This window comes from Theropithecus gelada, chromosome 7b (genome assembly GCF_003255815.1).
Source record: "Theropithecus gelada isolate Dixy chromosome 7b, Tgel_1.0, whole genome shotgun sequence".
Classification (NCBI taxonomy): domain Eukaryota; kingdom Metazoa; phylum Chordata; class Mammalia; order Primates; family Cercopithecidae; genus Theropithecus; species Theropithecus gelada.
Window position 1 is genome coordinate 52,906,087 of NC_037675.1, and position 20,362 is coordinate 52,926,448.

Below are 20,362 nucleotides of genomic sequence, written 5' to 3' on the forward strand. Positions count from 1 at the left end.
AATTGGTAAGGAAAGTACAATTATTATTTGAGGCTTTCATGAAGATACCAAAAGATATAAAGACAATTTTTTGTCAATAACTTGTTTACAACTGTATAGTTGTCTTTTCTCAATAAATCATTGAATTCCTTAAAAAATATGTTATACACCATTAATATATACAATTTTCATTTTTTAATAAATGCCTTTGTAAAAATTAAATGAGGCTAGGCACGGTGGCTCACGCCTGTAATCCCAGCACTTTGGGAGGCTGAGGTGGGCGGATCTCCTGAGGTCAGGAGTTTGAGACCAGCCTGGCCAACATGGTGAAACCCTGTCTCTACTGAAAATATAAAAATTAGCCGGGCATGGTGGCACATGCCTGTAATCCCAGCTACTCAGGAGGCTGAGGCAGGAGAATCGCTTGAACCTGGGAGATGGAGGTTGCAGTGAGCTGAGATTGTGCCATTGTACTCCAGCCTGGGTGACAGAGTGAGACTCTGTCTCAAAAAAAAAAAAAAAAAAAAAATTAGCAAATGAATAAGTATATAATATGGAAAACAAAAGCAAACTCTCTTAGGAGCTAAAAATTTTAGCCATTTTAAATGAGAAGTCTCAAAAAATGTCATAATATAATATAATTATATAATTACACGCCTTTCCCAACAAAATCTACTAAACATAATTTAATCATTTTTCTTTTCATTTTCTTTTTTTTTCTTTTTACTTAGAGACCACCCTTATGAATATCAGTTACTGTATAACATGCGATAACATAGTAGCCCTTAGGTGTTTTAATCATTTGAGAAAATTTGCCCTCCTCTAAAGGAGTTCTTTTGTCTGCTTTTCATATTCTTCACTGTCAGGATGCCAACTGTCATTTCTTGCTGTCACTGGTGTCTGTACCTCCAGCATCAGCCCCACCCTTGTTTCCTGATTGTACCACTCCTTGCTGAATTTTATGACTTAACCGCTGTGAGTTAGGAAACCCTATAGCTATGTTTGTAGACATTTCTAAACAAAAAGTAAGCTCTAAGCAAGGCCTTGAGGAGTTATTTTATGAGTACAGTGTGTGGATTGGTTTCAGTCCATTTTATCCACACTGAAACAGTTTGTTGCTGCATTTCTTAGTTTAACTGTCCTAGATAAATGAAGTTGCTAGATGACAGAAAGTTGCATATCAATATACCCTGGCAAATAGGCCTTTATTTGATTTGATACCTACTCTCTGATTCTAGAGAATATACTAACTCTCACTCAGAAAAGAAATAAGATCTGTAAATGTAAATTCAATAGGAAAATATTATTTTTTCCATCCATCTCCCTACTTAAAGTTCATAATTTTTGCCTTCTTCTGCAAGACTTCAACCGTCATTGTTTTCAGTGTTTCTCAAAGTGTGGCCCTTAGACCAACTGCATCAGAAACACTCAGATTGCATGTTAACAAGCAGATTCTTTGGTCCTACCCTTGGTCAATCCAATAAAAATCCTCCAGTGGTGATGGTATATTCCAGGTTGTTTTTTTTTAAAGCAAGCCCTCCTTGTGATAAATTTTCAGGCATATGAGAGTTTATATCACCAAGCTAGAATGACTCCTCTGACATTCTTCATAATTCTCTTCCACCAACCCTTCCTCCTATCTCTATGCTTTCTTTTCCAGTTTCATACTTTCTGCTTATCCACTTTTTCTTGAATTTTCTCTTCTCCAGACCTCCAAATTCAGAACCTTCCTTGGAATGTTTTATGACCATCAGTCTTTCCCTAATCAAGAACAAATAAGGTAATCATTTTTTTCCTGAACATACAATTCCTGCAATATACCTATCCCCTTCCCTGAGCCTGCAAGATTGATAGATAGGTTATACAAAGTGATGGAAACACTTTTTCTGGGAGTTTTTTCAGAAGTGAGTGTAAGCACAGTCATGTTCATAGGTAGAAAGAGAACTAGATGACTTATAAAGCCATTTCCAGTCCTGCCTAGAGTCTTCACATTGTAAATACTAACTTAATTTATTAATTTTCTGTCCTTTCCTTTTTAAGACATTTCTGTTGGTCTTTTGTCTTTATATTTTGAAGCTTTTCTATCCTGGGACTATGCTTTATAATCATGTTGTATCTCTTATAATAGTAGACACTAGCAATCTGCAATACATTTATGGACATGGAATAAATCCATATTGATCTATACTTTGCATCCTTGTTTTCTGTACCACAATTGAGGTGTGAGAAGGCAGAGTCTCACCTAATACAATGAAATAAACATCACCCAACACAAAATTGAATTAAGTTTTATGCTTATTTAAATTTTCTCTGATAAGAAATTCTTAAAATAAAAGGTTTTATATCAGTGTCATATATTCATGTACCAAATTACACCTTGAATGGAGTAGTAATAGTTATATTCATGTAGGCCGGCAACAGTGTTTCAGAAGCTGCATGGAAGATAGACAGGCCTGGTAACAGCCAAGCGGGCAGGTGATCTCTGTTGACATCCCACTCCTTTGCATTGATCCTACTTTCTTTGTTTGTTTTTTGAGACCAAGTTTCGCTCTTGTTGCCCAGGCTGGTGTGCAATACCATGATCTCAGTTCACTGCAATCTCTGCCTCCTGGGTTCCAGTGATTCTCTTGCCTCAGCCTCCCGAGTAGCTGGGATTACAGGCATGCGCCCCCATGCCCGGCTAATTTTTGTATTTTAGTAGAGACAGGGTTACACCATGTTGATCAGGCTGGTCTCGAACTCCTGACTTCAGGTGATCCAACTTCGTCAGCCTCCCAAAGTGCTGGAATTACAGGCATGAGTCACCACACCTGGCCAATCCCACTTTTTAGGTACCCAGAGTCCTCTCAAAGGTGCCCTTCCTACATCCTACCATGACCTGTTCACTCATGAATTTCTCCAAACTCCAAAATTACTCTTGGTTTCTTTTTAATAAAAGTTTCCAGTCTATCATATTGGTATTAGGGAGAAAGTAATCTGATGTTTGCATTTTATTTAAAAAGTTTATTGAATAAAATTAATGTCAGATTATTGACATCTATATGGTCCACATTCTTAAGCCCCTCTTCCTGCTGTCAGAAGACTATGAGTTAGTGACTTGCCACCCCACTTGAAAATGTCTTGGTTTGGGGAAGACAGAGCTAAATTGTGAGTACAGAATATTTGCCCTTTGAATCTAGGTAACTTAAGATGAAGTGTTTCTGTAGGAGGCAGTTACACCAGCTGCCTTTCAAGAATGAATCAGGATTCAGATGAATTCAGCCACACATGATTTCTTTATATCAATGACAACATTAATTTCTCAGACTATCAATATGGTCTTTCTCTTGTGGCCTCTAACCCTAACCCTGTTACAAAGAAGGCATTTTTAATCACTGAGGGCTAAAATATAGAATTGAATAAAGGCAAGCAATTCCATTTGGAACGTCCCATCAGCATTGGAAGGGACTTCCTTTGTACTGCAGCCTGTTGTGGCTAAGCACTAAGAATGTATTGTGAACTACCAGTGCTCAGAGAGCAGCGGGGGAAGTATCTTCTCTAGACAACAACGGTTGAAGCTGTGAATCATGCATTTAAGTAACAGAGTTGTAGGCAAATACAGTAGACTTGTAAGCAAAAATTATATTGAATTTGACAACAGGCTTGGGTGGTTTATTTATTTATTTATTTATTTATTTATTTATTTTGGTGACTTCAACCTGATATTGACCTGATAAGCTCAGAAAAATAGTCTTGAGCTGAAAAGCACTCACTTCCCAGCAGAGGTTTCCATGTTAATGGATATGTCAACCTTATTCAGTGAAAAAGAAGGTCAAGGGCATCCAAATAATACATATAACCCTTTCAGGCTATTTTAATTGAGTTTTTCAGTATCATAATTCACTAAGAAGAAAAAGGGAAGAAATCAGCTCACATTCATTTTGATTGTTATCCCAATTGAAAAAAAATACATGTTTAGTTTATCTTTGCTAGAAAACCTGATTTTGTAGAACGATCCCGGTGTTAAACCATTTTCTAAAACTACATTTTCAGAATTAGCCAGTTCAGTTTCTTTTTCTATTCTGTAGAATTTGGCCAGAATCAAAGATTCCCACCCTGGCTTTGTTATCTGCCTTTTAGGGTCCAAGTCTGTCATCAATCGCTCCTTCAGCTCCAAGATGACTTGAGCGATGAGTATTTGAGGAAGCAAAGAGCACTGCAAAGTAAATATCCATCTTTCACCCCCACATTTCTATCCTGCCCATCCCTGCATCTGCAGGCTCCATGATCAAAAATAAATATCTTGCTTCCTTAATCAGAATTTAGGTATCAACCAAAGATTGCCTGGATCCAGGGACTAATGGGAGTAGGTCACAGGAGATTAGATCTAGATCTTACCCAGATGGACAATCTCTATCTAGGAGGTCATGCATGGTACCATTTATCAGGAAGCAGAAGATAGCATGCATATTGCTCAGGCCACATGGCACCCTGGGATCTTCAAGCTGGCCCAGGTATATGTACTGTGGAGACACAGTTTTGTAAAAACTCTGATGCCAAAGTAGTTCAGAATGAGTAGGAGTGGGAAGTCAATCATGCATGGGGAGTGCATGAGCCCCCTGAAGTGTGAGCCTAGATAAAGCTTCTCCAGTTTATTTCTTGGCAAAGAATATTCCCTCACTCCAACCCAAGGGCAATTTCTATACAGTAGCTAAATATCTAAACAGGTTATCATAATGGATTGGGAAAATATATTACCAAGAAGATCTGAGTCAGGACAGCTTTCTTCCAGCATAAGACTTGATAACCTGAATTAAATTAAACCTGATGGGTTAATTAAGAAGCACAATTTGCATGATAGTAATTATTAATTACTCCAGTTACTATTGCTGCACAAGAAACCACCCCAAAACTTAGTGGCACAAAATAGACATTTATGATACTCTTGGATATAGAATTCTCTGCTGGTCAATAATTCAGACAGGACATAGAAAGGATAGTTTGTCTCTTTGCACGATGTCTGGGACCTCAGCTAGGGAGACTCATGACCTGGGGGTGATTTGATGACTCAGGGCTGACCTGATTTTGAGGTTTCTTTCTGCCATGTCTGACAGTTGATGTTGACTGTAGGCAGAGAGCACAGTAGACTGCTGACCGATGTGTAGCACCTCCAGCATGGCAGCCTCAGAAGAGCCAGACTTCTTCCATGGTGACTAGCTCCTCCCAGAGTGAGTATCCCAAGAGAACCAGGAGGAAGCTTTATGACCTTTTCTGACCTAGCCTCATACAGCATCATTCCCATAGTAAAAGAATTATCACTTACAAGTCCAGATTCAAGGGGCAGAGTGAAAGACCCCATCTCTCAATGTGTCAGATAATTTTTATATAAGATTTAAATATATTTTCAAATTGCTTCATTCATATAAGGCATAGCCATCAAGAGCTAGAGCCATGGTAGAAAAAAGCTACTGTGGCCGGGTATGGTGGCTCATGCTTGTAATCCCAGCACTTTGGGAGGCCAACGGGGATGGATCACTTGAAGTCGGGAGTTCGAGACCATCCTGGCCAACATGGCAAAAACCTGTCTCTACTAAAAATCCAAAAATTAACTGGGCATGGTGGTGGGTGCCTGTAATCCCAGCTACTCTAGAGGCTGAGGCACAAGAATCACTTGAACCTGGGAGGCAGAGGTTGCAGTGAGCCAAGGTCACGCCACTGCACTCCAGCCTGGGCAATAGAGTGAGACTCAGTCTCAAAAAAAAAAAAAAAAAAAAAAAGAAAGAAAGAAAAACGAAAAAAGTTTCTGTGGTTGCAACACAACTTTGATGTAATGCATAGCTCAGTAACAACTCAGAAGTGAAGAAAGTATACAGAAGGTCTATGATTATACTAATGGCTATGAAAAATGCTTAATATAATCAAGCTTGGAAAGTCCATTTTTATTCACTGATAGTAAGGTTTCTAACTATACACTTAGAGATATTTAGAAACAATTTTATTTTCAGAATTCCCACAAAATTAATAACTTTGTGATCACAAGTCATAAACTTTCAAGTTCTAACCACTTTTACCTCTTGAAAACAATTGTTTTATTACCATTTCTAAACTTTTTATTACGGAAAATTTCTTTTCGGGTATGCAGCTAGGTACTGATTTCATTTATTACAGCTCTAGTCACTATTTATCCTACTCCTTGTTCAATATTACTTCACACCCCCACAGAGGGGCCTGATTTCCTCCACCAGCCTCCCTTGGTCATGTTCAAGTTTCACACTGCATTTGATTGAGCCTCTCTTTACACGGTACTTATATTTGTCGTTACTTTTAAACATGTAAATTCCTAAGCTTGGAGAGTCTTCTCATTAGGGCCAGGGAAAATGCATTCGTGTTGCTGTCTTTGATCTCTGAGGTGGTATGTGATTTAAATTTGCCTCAGATCCTCAGTTTCCTCTCTACAATAATGAATTTGGGCAGAAACCTGTATGATCTAGTTTTAGACAAAAATCTCTTTTTTAAAGGTTTTAAATGAGATGAAAAAGAAATTGGCCTCTTTGAGAAGAGAGGAAGTAAAAATGGAGCGACCTGAAGGGACCCAGGGAGATTAAGCGGCCTCCATTTTGAGCAGGCAGCTCTGGGGTCTGAGAGAGCTGACCGAGGGCGGCTTTGACAGAGAGAGATTATGGACAGCAGCAGCTCAGAATAAGAGGTGGTTTAAAGGATATAATTAACAATCCTCTTCTGAAAAGCAGCACAACAGCCTTAGAAAGAGAGGTCAAGGGCCCTTTTGGAAAGGCCTCAGGGCAACAACCTCTTCTAAGCAAATGTTTAAATAAGCAATTCTCATAACAGTTAAAGGGTGACTTCACCTGCATGTAGGAGCTTGTATTTGCTAAACTCAGGTACCATGTCACTCACAGAAAGAAGTTTATCAACACGTGGGATATTTTCCTAATTAAAAATACAGGAAAAGAAATGTATGTGCATTTTCTATGTGTATATATTTAAAGAGAATTAAAAACACAGGGAAGTGATTTTTCACGACAGTAATAATGGCAGACCTGTTCATGATGCTTTACTTGCCACGGTGTACTGTCCAGCTTGCCTTCATTTCTGTTTGTAAAACCCATAAAGGTCTGGAACGAAAACTTCCTTGGAAAAGCTTTTATAATTCAAAAGTCATCAACTCAAAAGACCGGGTTTGGCTCCTTGGCTGGCACTGCCTCAGGGCCTCCTCCCTTTGTTCTTCTGTGTTCACAGAGAGAGGAGGTGGAGCCAAGGAAGATGAAGGTTCTTGACACTAATGCCTGGCAGGACAAGTCTGGCAACTTTCAGAACAATGCAAATTGAATGGCCAAATTAGACAGTTTTTCCCAAACTGAAATGACTTCTTCACAGAAAGTTGTAACACTTGGCTTACGTGTGCCAAACACTAGTGTAACCCACTTGGGGGCAGCTGTAGCTGAGCTCTAGTAAGCTTCTAGGTGCTGCTGGAACGGTACCGGATTAGCCCACTGGGTTCAAATACCAAGAATTGACGGTATGAGGTGAGGCATGCTCTTCTAGGCTTCTTGCCCAAAGGTAGTTTGGGTTTGTTTTTAAATATTTGAAAAGAAACAACCCTTTTCACTTTCAGTCTTGAGCAATAGACAAGAGGTTTCTGATGGGGGTGATGGTGATGGTGGTGGTGCTGGTGGTGGGGGCGGGTAGTTGTGGGTCGTCCTCGTTTTGTTTAAATGAATCACCAAGAGCCAGACAATGCCATGGTAAAAAAAAAAAATAGGCTCTGAAGATCTAGCCCAACCACCTCTATTAACAATGAAGGAAGTGGGGCCTCAGGGAATAGCAGCAGTTGTAGAGGTGGGAAGCCTTCGATGGAAGTCATGAATTGGGGCACATTGTGTTGTTATGTTCCCTCATTTGAGGATCAAAAACCAGGAAAGTTTAATGGATCTTTCCAAGTTCACAGAACTGTTTATTAAAAGAGTCAAGACAGTGGCAGGGTGCGGTGCCTCACGCCTGTAATCCCAGCACTTTGGGAGGCCGAAGCGGGCAGATCACAAGGTCAGGAGATCGAGGCCATCCTGGCTAACGTGGTAAAACCCCATCTCTACTAAAAATACAAAAACATTAGCTGGGCATGGTGGTGGGCACCTGTAATCCCAGCTACTCAGGAGGCTGAGGCAGGAGAACAGCGTCAACCCAGGAGGTGGAGCTTGCAGTGAGCTGAGATCATGCCAGTGCACTCCAGCCTGGGCGAAAGAGGGAGACTCCATCTCAAGACAGAGCCCACTGGGCTAAAGAAATGTATGCATTTAGGATAGTCAAATGAACAAATGAATGACCATTCCAGTACTAGCATGAAAACTCATTCTAAATTGAACACATGCAGCTTGCATTGACCAACCACTTGGATGCACCCTACATTTCCTCAGAGCAAACAGTAAAGAATCGATTGTCGGCCAGGTGCGGTGGCTCAAGCCTGTAATCGCAGCACTTTGGGAGGCCGAGATGGGCGGATCACGAGGTCAGAAGATCGAGACCATCCTGGCTGACACGGTGAAACCCCGTCTCTACAAAAAATACAAAAAAACTAGCCGGGCGAGGTGGCAGGCACCTGTAGTCCCAGTTACTCGGGAGGCTGAGGCAGGAGAATGGCGTGAACCTGGGAGGTGGAGCTTGCAGTGAGCCAAGATCATGCCACTGTACTCCAGCCTGGGCGGCAGAGCGAGACTGTCTCAAAAAAAAAAAAAAAAAAAAAGTATCGATTGTCCACAGTAAAGACCCATACAGATGTATCTGGCTTTATAGAATACACAGTGCTACTTTTCAGGTAGATTTGACCATATTTTAAATATATATGAACAACTCTGCTTTGAAAAATTCTTTGTAAAATAGGGACATTTTCTGAAAAATAGGATAAGCAACCTCAATTTATCTGCTTTTCAATCCGAATTTTCCCACGTAATATTTATTTCACCTGGGTCTTTTTAAATTCATCAAGCTGCAAGAGTTAATGAAGCTCCAACCTTCCTACACAGTAGCCAGGCAACCCACCATCCTCGAATATGCATTTTGAGTTATTATCCCCAACGTATCCAGTTGGTGCAAAAGTAATTGCAGTTTTGCCATTACTTTTTACCACAATTGCTTTTGCACCAACCCAATACTTTCAAAACCGAAAGTTAAACTATTTGCATGTGTTGTCCATGATAGTTTCCTTTCTAGACTAAGAAGAAAGTTTTGTAAAGTATCCTTCTGTGTATAAGTTGTTTTGCCTTGCAGAAGTTGGACTGAGAGCGCAGGATCGCTTGTTTTCATAGAACTGGTTGAGGTTGAGCATTTGTCACAGGCCCCCTATGCAGGAGGCTCTGTTAATGCACAGCAGGGATTGAAAACCCACAAAAGCCAGACATTTGCTACAGATGAGCAAAGCAGCAGGTTGAGTGAGAGAAGCAACAGGAAGTGGGATGGGAGGTGGGGAAGGAGTAGTTAGTGCCCCATCTGATGGGATGGGTGCTACTTAGCTCCAATTCATGCAGAAACATAGGCCAGTTACCATGCAGAAACACAGGCCAGATTTTGACAGACTCTTCATTTTTTAAAAGAAAAAAATGTATTTTAATGTAAAATCTTCCGACTTGTTAATGTTGACAACTAACTCAAATTTGTTTTGAAATGCGTGAAGGTCAAATTAAAAAGTCCCTTGACCCTCTGGTTACCAGTGTGAGACTTCTAGACGCTACCATGACTACCCATCTGCTTTTGTGTATGATTTCTTTTAGGGACAAGGTTTCACTCTGTCACCCAGACTGGAGTACAATGGAGGCATCGGAGCTCACTGCAACCTCCAACTCCTGGGCTCCAGTGATCCTTCTGCCCCAGTCCCCTTAGTAGCTAGGACTATAGCCATGTGCCAACACGCCTGGCTAATTGTTTTGTAGAGACAGTGTCTTGCTTGCTATGTTGCCCAGGCTGATCTCAAACTCCAGGCCTCCAGCCATCCTCCTGTCTTGGCCTCCCAAAGTGCTAGGATTACAGATATGAGCCACTATGCCCCGCCCCACCCATCTTTTTGTAGAAATCATATGCATCCTTTATTCTTTTTCTTAATCACATCCTTAAAGCTATCCCCAACACGCTGACATCATACATCTGTAAGGTCTGTATTGCCCAGTTAATGCTTAACTCTCTCCTTTCTTTGTTTCTAATTATTTCTTGTGTACAGATTGTGTATTCAGACTTGATCATAAGCACTTCCAGAACAAGACTCATATCTAATACTTCTTTTATAGCTGTCTCAAAGCTCAATAAATGTTTGCAGTTGGTATTTTTCTTAATAAAGGGAAAAGAAAATAGTCTTTGCTGACACACAAATAGGTAGTTATACTAGGAATGAGTTTCATGTCTCGAAGTTCCTGAATTTCTAGCCTAGGCAAGCTAACAAGTTAACATCTGTGGGCATCTTGCCCTGACGAGCTGAGAAGCGCTGGCTTGCCATAAATGTTTAAGAAGAAAGCACTTGGCAAAATAGCTATGAGTTCATTTATGTCTTTTCTAGAATAAAAATATCGTAGGCTATATTTAGTCTCGTGGAGGTGATGTTGTTCCTTACAAGCCTTGACTGTGAATGAGAAATTTTCTGAGCCAATTCCTGTCTGCAGGAAACCTTCCATTGATTTAGGCATTAGAAGAATGATAGGTCCAGCTAAAGAATGTCAAGCTCCTGTTTTGTATTCACAAGTCAGAACTCTCTGGGCCTTCTTCTTACAGTGTTTTGGAGGAGTACAGTGTGAGCTGTAAGCAGCGTTAATTCAGAAACAGGTGTAATGGGAGGAGAAATGGAGCAAGCATTGAAGCTCAAGAAAAGAGTGACCACTATCTTTGTCCCTGTATGGAAGTGAGGAGGGGTGACTAAGAAATGGCAAACACTGCAAGGCCCGTTAAAGTTATCTCTCTGTGGCCAGTAGTAGGCCAAAAATCCAGAACAGCTGGGCATGTGTGCCAGGCTGCCCACGGATGGTTCTGGGAGTGCTTTGAATTGTCCAGCACCATTTGTGAGTGAAGAAGAAGTATGGAAACAATGACCTCTACAGATCCCTAAGTCCAATGGGCTTGATATGATAGGGGATCAAGAGGCTACGGTGAAGGGACCAGCTCTGGTATGAATTGATTGCCTGACCAAAGGAAAACATTGTATTTCTTCCCTTACCTGGAAATGCTAATAAAATATCCAGAAAGGCTTTTACTTTTTTTTTTTTTTTTTTTTTGAGATGGAGTTTTGCCCTTGTTGCCCAGGCTGGAGTGCAATGGCGCAAGCTCAGCTCACTGCAACCTCTGCCTCCCGGGTTCAAGCAATTCTCCTGCCTCAGCCTCCTGAGTAGCTGGGATTACAAGCCTGTGCCACCATGCCCGGCTAATTTTTTTTTTTTTTAATAGAGACAGGGTTTCACCACGTTGGCCAGGCTGGTCTTGAACTCCTGACCTCAGGTGATTCCCCGACCTCTGCCACCCAAAGTGCTGGGATTACAGGTGTAAGCCCAGCCAGAAAGGTTTTTACTGAAGAAGCCCTATCTTCATACTAGCCCTCACAAACACTACACAGATGTGCCTCTCAGACATTTCTTTATAGTTCTCAGAGTTTCCCAAATTGTTTGGTAATCAGAAAAAGAAATAAATTATCAAATAAACAGACAACAGCCTTGCATTAGGAAGCAGACTTTGGAATGCCAAAAAAAAAAGAAAATGATAACCAAAATACTTTTGTTACTAAAAATAGTGCCTTAACTTAGGCAAACAATACCAGGGTCAGAATAAACACTAATTAACATTGTTTAGAATATTTTATTGTAACTCTGACATTATTGTCACTTTCTATTTAATAATAGAATTATTGTTGAATCACAAAATTTTATTTTCTTTCTTTTTTTTTTTTTTTTTGAATCTTACTCTGTTGCCCAGGCTGGCGTGCAGTGGTGTGAACACAGCTCACTGCAGCCTTGACCTCCCGAGCTCAAGTGATAGTTCCACCTCAGCCTTCCTGGTAGCTGGGACTACAAGCATGTCACCCTGCTTAGCTAATTTTTGTATTTTTTGTGGAGACAGGGTTTCGCCATGTTGCCCAGGCTGGTCTCAAACTCCTAGGCTCAAGTGATGTGCCCACGTCAGCCTCCCAAACAGCTGAGATTACAGGAATGAGCCATCATGCCCGGCCAGAATTTTCTTTTTAACTTGTCACATTGTTAGTCCAATTGCATTTTCTTCATCTGCAAATTCATTCAAGTTGCTAATAAACATGATGGAGAAAATAAAATTGATGTATCTTTGAAACGATGGTGTTTAATCTGTCTAAAAGTTAATGCTAATTATAAAAATAGAGAAATTTATCTTTCTTTTCTTGATTGCTCCTTATTTTTTTCTCAACAGCCTTCACATCTATTTTTTTCTTGTGAAGCTTCTTCTGATTGGAAATTTGTCAAATTTCATCAGGTAAAAAGTGCTAAATGTGAATCTGTAAACCTTGTTTCAAAAAAAAAAAAAAAACCCCAAGTTTAAGAAATCTAAAGATGGTGTCAGTCTTGGACAGATCTCTGGACTGTAATCTGGGAAAGGTCAAATAAGATCTCCAATCATGTGCAATTCCAAATACATTTGAGAGCAGTGGGTCTGAAAATGTGGTTCCCAGACCAGCAGCATCAGCACCACGAGGGAACTTGTTAAAAATGCAAATTTTCAGGCTCTCCACTGTCCTTTAATAAACTTTCCAGATACTCTGATGCACATACAGTTTTGAGAACCAGTTTTAGATAGGTTTCATGGACCAAAGGAATAGAAAATATCTCTCTGCGTTGATGGAATTTAATGGACTTAATGTTTCTTCCTTTCTTTTCTCCATTGCCTTTTCTTCCTTCAGGTTCATCCATTCCTCATTTAGCAAGCTAAAGCTTGCTTCATCAAATCACACATTATTCCAAACATACTGTCTTTATGACAACTTAAATTCTAATATGGGACTCCATCAAAACAATGTGTTCAGCAGAAATTGTCAACTAATGAACTGATTTCTATCCCTTGTGAGCTTTGAAAAGGAAAATAGTCATGGAAGACACATCTATAAATGGGTGTCCAGCTACTAGGATGGCTGCCTTTTATAATTAACATCCACGGCATGGCTGGGCATTGTGGCTCATGACTGTAACCCCAGCACTTTGGGAGGCTGAGGCAAGAGAATCACTTGAGGCCAAGAGTTTGGGACTAGCCCGGGCAACATCGTGAGACTTCATCTCTATAAAAAACAAAAAATAAAAATTAGCCAGGCCTGGTAGCACGCGCCTGTGGCCCCAGCTACTTGGGATGCTGAGGCAGGAGGATCACTTGAGCTGAGGAGTTCGACACTGCAGTGTGCCTCTGAAGTCATTTTTAAAGGATTGTATTGTCCTTTATGAAGGATTTATGTTGTCACACAAAATGTGATTCTGTCCTCTTGTAGTGTTTAGGGTATGCTGGAGTTCTCCACACTATCCAGTATCACCAGTTCTGAAAACACTTAGCATTTATGTGAAAGGTTAGGGAAATTTCCTTCTCCTGAAATCTTTGCAAATTGATGATGTGTTTTGCTTTGTATGTTGAATAGAGGTTAGGGAAATAAATCATTTTTCAAGATCCTCTTCTGGTCCTTTGATCTTCTGTACTGGGGTCACCCAGCTGGCTTTCTGGATTTTGCTCCAAGGGCTGGTGAACATTAGAGGAGCTAATAGCAGGCACTATTCTGTACTCTCCTAGCACTAAGGATAGGCTATGAATGATGCTTTTCCATATTTTATCATGTCCCTAATTCTATCTGGCCTTATGCTGGAGTGCCAGCAGTGGCCAAGGAACTAGAAGAGCAGAGAACAGGGAGGTGACATAATAACAAACCTTCATAGAAGATAAAACACAGTAGTGGTGGTACTGCTGGTCTAGTGGGGATGAGAAAACTTACAGGTAGGTGAGCCATGCAAAGAGAGATACTTGATATCTCCCCTGTCTGCTTGTTTCTAATGAGACCAAGTTTGATGCAACCTTTTTGAATTTATAAATCTATTAATAAAATATTTAATCATGGCTAATATTTATTAAGCCAGGTACTTGCTAAGTACTCCTGGATTATCTGCATTAGTTTTTAGAGCAATCCTCACTAGTACCGTCTATTAGTATCTTCATTTTATAAATGAGGAAACTGAGTCTAAGAGACTCTGATACCTACTTGTCAAGAAATATGTATGATTTGGAGAAGAAATCAGCATATCTTTGCAAACAGTTATATATGATTAGGAAATCTCATTCTAGCATAAGTTGAAATATTTCATAGCATATGCTGGAAAGGTACAGTTACATCTATGACATATTGCCCTGTACATGGCTTTGGTGAGAGAAGGGAGACAGAGAGAAAGGGGATTCTTAGGGGGGAGGTATGTAAAACATTAGGATTAAACAAGTGTCCAATAAACAAGAGATTTCTGAGTTTGAATTAGTGACACAGAAAAATGAGAAACATCTGGAATCTGTTCTTCTTTTGCCAGTCAGAAACACAGTTTTGAGTTCCTTTGTTGAATCATTTACTTTGTAAAGACTTATTAAAAATGAATGCCTAAGGTGGTTGAAAAGGGAGCATATTGAATTCAGAAGGCCAAGGCCTTTAAGGGAATCATTTCAAAGAGCTTTTACTTTCCATCAGCTAAGCTTAATGCTGTCTCCTCAAACTAGTCCTTTTGTTCTATTTCAATACATACTTGAAGAGTCAGAGGCTTATAGACCCACTTGAAATTTAACAGTAAATTTTTGGAGAGAGAGAGAAGACTAATCTTCACATTCTTAGGTTTTATCACATGATGCTTTCATAGACAACACTTTCCCCGCCCCACCCCCACTCACAAAAATCATCTGAGAGAAGGGGATCTATCTAGACAATGGTCCTTCAGACACAGCTGAGATATAGAAATGAGGTTGTTTTCTTTGTTCATTTTGGGAGAAGACTCAGTTGCCCTTGATAGTCCTATGATAGGCTTCTAGCTAAGATAGACTATGGAGGATAAAGGGGGTTATGCATCACTTAAATCCCACTTTGTCCTCAGTCAGTGCTTTCAAATGCCCTTGCTGGGTCCCATAACTAGCCACTTACTGGAAGGAAAGCAGGGGTTACAGGCCAATAAGGTGACCTGGTGTTGAAATTCTGAGAAGACCACTGACATTTCAATGCCTGTCTGGCCCTGTTATCACCTCTTATGCCAATGTGAGACCAAGGAGCAGGAGAGAGAGAGACGGGGGAGGAAAGAAAGGTGAAAAGGGACAGAGGAAATTTCTTAAGGTGAAACAGATATTCCAGGAATACACTCCTCCCTCATCCATTTGCTACTTTTCTTTAGTACTTTACAAGAAAGTAAATATTGTGAGGAGTCAGATCTCAGGGAAGGCATAGAAAGGAATCCTACATTAGGCTGAAGCAGTATTTATGATGCTCTGCTGGCATACTGAATTCTTAGGATGCTACTGTGGAGTCAACATCACACTGGTCTTTTGTATTCAAGTTATGGTGATGAAGATAGTCCCTGCGTCCCAAATCTCTATGTCCAAGTTATCAAATTCAGGAGACTGGACACTTACCTTAAATGAAGCAAGGTAGGAGGCAGAGGACTACTTACCAAGACCATCATTTGCATAAAGGAGTGAAAGAATCACCATGTATCAGTCAGACCACAGGGCTGGTTGTCTCTCTAACCAAGGAACCTGATGCTATTAATACAATGACAACTAGGGATATTTAGGGAAAGAAATAAGGCAAGATTGCTTTTTAGGAGGCATTCCCAGAATCCCAAAATAATTAGTTATTACTAAATTCATCACCCTCTTCAACCTATTTTTTATTTTCTGTGAAGCTTCTCTTGGGTAACAGTTTTCATAGAATTACTAGTCACAGGGTGACTTCATGCTTCCTTTTATTTGTGCTAAAGCCACCTTTGATTAACCCTCAGGAAGGTCTTCGTGTGCTTGCCCTGGCAGCCCTGCCCAGCTCTTATGGTTTTGTAAACATCAGTCCTCTCTGCCCTTAGCCACCACCTTTTCAGAGTGAAGGGTGCAATAGGCTCTCCCTCTCATTGCTCAGCCTTTCTAGTCTCTTCTGATCATGCCCTGGAATTTATTGGACCGTTGTCTTCCAAGCATAAATCAGGGCACATGCAAAAATAAAATCTAAATATCCATGGAGCCTTTAAAGCTACCCTGATAAGAAGTCTTCTTTTTTGAGATGTATTTTCATTTTGAATTATTAAAATACAATATAAGTGTCCATCAACAGACAAATGGATAAAGAAAATGTGGTACGTATGCACCACAGAGTACTATTGAGCCATAAAAAAAGAATGAGATCCTGTCATTTGCAACAACATGGACAGAACTTGAGGACATTATGTTAAGTAAAACAAGCCAGGCACAGGAAGACAAACTTCACATGTCCTCACTCATTTATGGGAGCTAAAAATTAAAACAATTGAACTCATGGATATAGAGAGTAGAATGATGGTTACCAGAGGCTGGGAAGGGTAGTGGGTGGGGTGGGGGAAGTGGGAATGGTTAATGGGTACAAAAATATATAGTTAGATAGAATGAATAAGATCTAATAGTTGATACTACAACAGGGTGAGTCTGATCAACAATGATTTATTGTACACTTTAAAATAATTAAAAGAATATAATTGGATTGTTTGTAACACAAAGAAAGTATAAATGCTTGAGACAATGAATGCCCCATTTACCCTGGTGTGATGATTACACATTGCATGCCTGTATCAAAATATCTTATGTGCCCTATAAATACATACACCTAGTATGTACCCATAAAAATTAAGCATCAAATAAGAAATTTTAAAAATGATAAGAAATACAAAGTAAATATGTTGCTCTCATGTAAGACCAATTTGACCTTTTTTTAATCACAGCATGGGGCCTATTAGAAGACCGCTTTTATGCCTAGAGAGATGATGCCCCACCAGTCACTCAAAATGGCTACTAGGAACATTATCAATCCTCTTTCATTGCTGAGAATGGCTTAAATTTGAATTTTAAGATTCAATTTGTTATTTAATTTTAAAATATGGCTTACATTTTAACTTTAAGATCCAGAGGCAGTCTGAATTAAAAATTGGGGAGAGAGGAATTAAGGCAGATAAGTAATTCCAACTTATCTATCAACATGAAATAACCTTTACAAAGATAGGCTATGAATATAAAGAGAGCCTCGTCAGCGCTCCCGGAACATCAGGCCTTTGGGTCTTGCATCAGTGGAGGGGGCCACCTGGCTCTGACTTTCTCCTGCAGATGCAGGTGCTCCTTGGTTGAGGGGTGTGGAAATTCCCTTCTGGGGTCTCCCTAGGTAAGGCCATTAGAAAGTGTCAGAGGAGTGTGTGTGACTGTTTTCTGTTTTTGTGAGATATTGCAGAACTTTAAGTCTGCTGCTCATAAATGTTTTCTTTTTGAAATCTTTAGAGATTCTTTTCTTCTTCGTCACAATGGCAGGAATACAGAGATTCCTCATGATTTCTTAACGGGATTCAGCTGCCTATGCTGCAGTGCTTTCAGCTGTATTTGAGAATGCGCTATGTTTCTGCCTTGTTTTACATTTGCAGATGGCTGGAACTCTCCCTGTCTCTTATTCTCTCTGGTCGTGACCAGCAAGAGCTCATGGGCCATGAGCTGCATCTTTATAAACATGAACCGATTAGCAGGTATTCCCAAATGGGACAAATGCTTCCTTATTGCAGACAGTCTCTAGTATAGTACCACATTCTTTGAGGAAGTAAGTGGAGACCACATCAACACCAGGCTACTGGCAGCAAATGGTTGTAGCCGGGAGCCAGAATAGAGCAAGTCCAGCCTGAGCCTGTGGTCGGCAGTGGAGGAGAAGAGCAGACCGCAGACCTGAGGCAAAGGGCAGCCTGAACAACCAAGAACCAGAGCAGCCCTGGCACCTGACACCCAGGAGAGTGGGCCACAGGAAGAGGATCTGAGACAAGAGCCCACAGAGTCTGCAGGAACCAGAGGCACAAGGCACGAGGAATCACAAAGCAAACTTAAGTGCCAACATCAAAGAAGACATTCTCACCCCATTTCCTGTTTCTGGGTTTCTCTACATTCCTATAGCCTTACAGACTGTAAGCCCAGTATGGTGGGAACAGGGAATTAAAGTGGAAAGCACAGGCCAGGGGATCTGATGGGTCTCTTAGATCCCCTGGTAGGGCATGACAACATAGAGAAAGAAGAATCCTTTAACAGCATTCAACATAACTAGTTTGCCCAGGCAGTTCATGCAGACTGAAACCTCCTCTGTCTTCTGAACTCGGGCATGCCTATCTCATCTCTTCTTTTGAAGCGGAATGCTTTAAATTTTTCTTTTTATCCTGTGAACTTCAACATGCTGCCTCCTTCTGTGACAGAGCTTCTCTTTTGGTCCTCCATGAGTGGATATCACCTTGTACTCCCCTTCACCCCTAAGCTCATGTTCTTCATCTTTTCTTTGACCCTCAGCATGTTATCCCTTGACCCATTCTTCAGTGTTTTCATGTCTATCATCTGCAAAATCTTTTCTGTCTTCATAGTACTTAGGAGACCAGATATACGCACTCTGGGGACAGGAACCCCTCAATATCAAATTAGCCACTTGGGTCATCTTGTCTGGCACGTTGCATAAATGTTGTATGGAAGACAGGTCCTCCTGCCAATTTTGTTTTCCACTGGTCACATGATGTTAGACAAGTCTCTTTCTCTCCTTGTGCCTCTCCTGTCTAATGCAATGAGTTGTAAGAATCAGGTGACATAATAGAGGGGAGAGGATTATACATTTTAAAGCACTATGCAAATGTAAGGTGTTGTTACAATAAAATATGGATCATGGCTTATGTTGGGGTGGGGCTGAGCCTCCTTCAGTCATTCTTTCTTCTTGTTCGTGTAACCTCTGGTGAAATTTTAATAACTGTTGCAAGGCATAGGTTTCAGCACATTCTTTGTTTCTTCTGTTGGTATTCGCAAGGCAGTCACATCTGCCATGAACTAGTCCTTCTCAGAAGGGAGTGGGTGGGAAGACATGTAGCTAAAAAGGGCCTAGGAGCCCTGAGACATCTTAAATAGGAGTCATTTAACTACCCCAATAATAAAAAAAAAAAGAATAGCAAAAATATCACCAAACTCATGGCACAAACAGCCAGTAGCTGAGCACTATGGTTCTTACCATTTGAAATTTCCATTCAACCATGTTTCATCTCCAGCCACATCATCATGATCATCAAATTTAGCTGAATTACTAGTTCAATGAAGACTCAGTGTATAGTTTCGTATATCAGATATGTGCCAAGCCCCATGCTAAGTATACAGCCTTGAGTAATTCACAGATTCTTCCATAAGAAACTCACATACAAATAAACACACACATAAAAATAAACAATGTTAATGTGATCATTGCTGTAGATCTGGATAATTGCTACATTTAAAGTACTATGACAGTACCTAGGATGGAGCAACTAACTCTGCCGTGGAAAGTAGGAGAGGAGGTAACATGTGACCTGGCCCTTCAAAGATGAACAGAAGTTGGTCAGAAAGTGAGTATAGAGTTATACTCACTGTGTATATAGGCTCTGGGGCCAGCCAACCTAGTTCAAATCCTAGCTCTGCCATTTCTTTTTTCTTTTTTCTTTTTTTTAATACTTTAAGTTCTGGGATACATGTGCAGAACGTGCAGGTTTGTTACATAGGTATACACGTGCCTCTGCTATTTCTTAACTGTGTAACTTGGCTAGTTACTTGATCTTTTGTTGCCTCAATTTCTTCATCTCTACAACAGGCATTATACCAATAGGGCCTACTCACAGGTTATCATGAGCAGAAATGAGTTCAGGCATGTAAAGCACTCCTAATAGTTCCTATCCTATGGTTAATCACTCAATAAACAGAAGCCATCATTGTTGTTATTATTGTTCTTTGCCAAGTCAACAAGCAGGAAGGAAATTCCTGGAACTCTTAGAGACCTGGTCTCTGAATTTAAGAGACTGATAATAGCATCATTATCATTATGAATAACAGTAAAGCTACCATTGACGCCAGGCACTGGATTCTTGACATATGTGATTTCACTTGGTTTTCATAATAATCCTGAGAGTCAAAAAACTTACACTGAAATATAAATAACACCACAAAGAACATAAAGTAAGTGAAAAATAAGTGGCACAAAGTGGCCACTGGATGAAATAGAATTACATAAGAAATATTTACCATCTAAGTAATGAGGCAAAAGTCAAAAGGATTCCAAAGTGGTAGGTTTAAACCAAAGGAGGTCCGAGGCATTTTTGTTTGTGTATTTTCGCTTTTGTTTCTGTGCATGTTC

At 40.3% G+C, this 20,362-nt stretch overlaps 1 protein-coding gene and 1 long non-coding RNA gene across 2 annotated transcripts in view; one reads left to right on the plus strand and one right to left on the minus strand.

The window, feature by feature from the left end:
* The window catches only part of FRMD6 (FERM domain containing 6), a 247,698-nt gene that overhangs the window by 72,941 nt on the left and 154,395 nt on the right, over positions 1-20,362 (plus strand). Inside the window, exon 2 of the mRNA XM_025391788.1 lies at positions 12,382-12,444. The gene's annotated coding sequence lies outside the window, so the exon portion shown is untranslated. The remainder of the gene's footprint in view (positions 1-12,381; positions 12,445-20,362) is intronic.
* Positions 1-20,362, minus strand: part of LOC112628668 — a 55,476-nt gene that overhangs the window by 11,230 nt on the left and 23,884 nt on the right. The gene's annotated exons all lie outside the window — the stretch shown is intronic.